Consider the following 1,837-nt stretch of genomic DNA (forward strand, 5'->3'; position numbering starts at 1 on the left):
AATGCATGATAATTGTCTTATTTGCTCACTTTCGAGATTGATATGGATTAAATAGCTTTCATTTTCTTTTAGAGTGACTAATTTGCTTAATATCGAAATTGAAAGGGACTAAGGATGTAATAGCCCGATTAGGCTTAGTCGGAACAGTGGTTTCGGGACCACAAATCCGACGAAAAAAAATGTAATGGCTTGAATTTTCAGAGGTGTCGGAACGGTGATTCGAGATCACTAAATTCGACAAATGGGTAGAAAATATTATTAATTTAGTAAGTATAAGTTAAATATGAAGTTAGGAAAATTTTTGAAATAGTGAATAGTGCACTAGAAATAAATATTAAAATAATTAGAATCGAAATGAGGTATCAAGACCTCGGGGATTTTAAACTGAGCCATAAATATTTTTATAAATATTTATGGAGTGTTAAAAAAGTTAGTATTAAAGTTTCGTTAAGAAATTTTAAAGTTCGATAATTAATTGAACAAAAAGGACTAAATTGTAACAAATGCAAATTTGGGAAATGATTAAATAGCTTAATTATAAAAGGAAGAGGGCTTAAAAGGCAAATAGACCCAAGGTCTATTTGGGCTGGACGGCAGAGGCATGAAATCAGCAAGAAAGTAAGGAGAATTAAGGGCAAAATTGGAAAATTGCAAAATTTGCTTAATAAAGTTAGGACCCAAGTGGAATTATCTAGATTTCTCTTCATTTTCTGAATTCTCATCAGCTAAAACACCATGGAAGGGCTTCTTCAAGCTGGTTCTTCATATTTTTATTACAAGTAAGTTCAATTCTTGACTATTTCTTGAAATTTTGTATTTTTATGACTTTTACAACTAGGCCCACTTGTTAAATCCATTAGTTTTTGATTTTATGAAAGAAGTTGAAAGTTGATATGAATATGTGTTGGAAGTATATGATGATTTAGCATGAAATTAGAGCTTTAAATTGTTCATATGCTGATTTATTGAAAGAATTGATAGAAAGTGAATGTTGGGACCTAATAGTAAAAGAGTTGAAGATAGAGTTATATGTGGAAATTCTGAATTCAATAGTTGTGTAACAACTTATAATGTCTAGTAAAGTACTAATTGAGAAAATTAGATAATTGAGGGGTTAATTGAGAAAGGACCGAATTGTATAAACTGTGAAATTTGGGGCAAAATGGAAATCAACATTTTGCACTAAAGCAGTTTTGGACAGCAGCAGTAGTGTAACTTTGAAAAATCACCAAAAATTGTAGAGATTGAATTAGAGGATGAATAAAATATGAAACTAAAGCTTATTGAGTCTAGTTTCTTATAAAAGAAATGATGTGAGCAATGGAATTGTAAATCATGAGATATAATAGATTTTGTGAGACAAGGTCAGAATGAATTCGGGTTCCCCTGTTCTGACTTTGGAAAATCATTAAAAATTGTAAAAAAATGATTATGAGTTATAGTTTATATGGTTAGAATCCTTAATGAGTCTATTTTAGAAGAAACAAGCTAAAACATCATCTGAATTCTGTACAATGAGATAATTAATTTTTAGTGAAGAGTGGTCGGAACTGTCAGACAGCAAACAGGGGAAACTTTAAAGAATAAACTGTACTATTTGCTGAACCAAAAATTATGAAAATTTTATGGTATGAAGATATGTGAGTCTAGTTTCAGGGAAAATTAACGGATCTTAATTTGGAGCTCTTTAGCTCCAGATAAAAATAATTTAGTGACTCTGACTCGGATAAACAGCTTTGAATATACATGTTAGTGAATATTGAAATTATGGTTAATGTTGTTTAAGTGTGTTATACACATTAAGGATGTGGAATGGAGAGGAGGAGGAGGAAAATTG

The sequence above is a fragment of the Gossypium hirsutum genome, chromosome A06 (genome assembly GCF_007990345.1).
Source record: "Gossypium hirsutum isolate 1008001.06 chromosome A06, Gossypium_hirsutum_v2.1, whole genome shotgun sequence".
NCBI classification, from domain to species: Eukaryota; Viridiplantae; Streptophyta; class Magnoliopsida; order Malvales; family Malvaceae; genus Gossypium; species Gossypium hirsutum.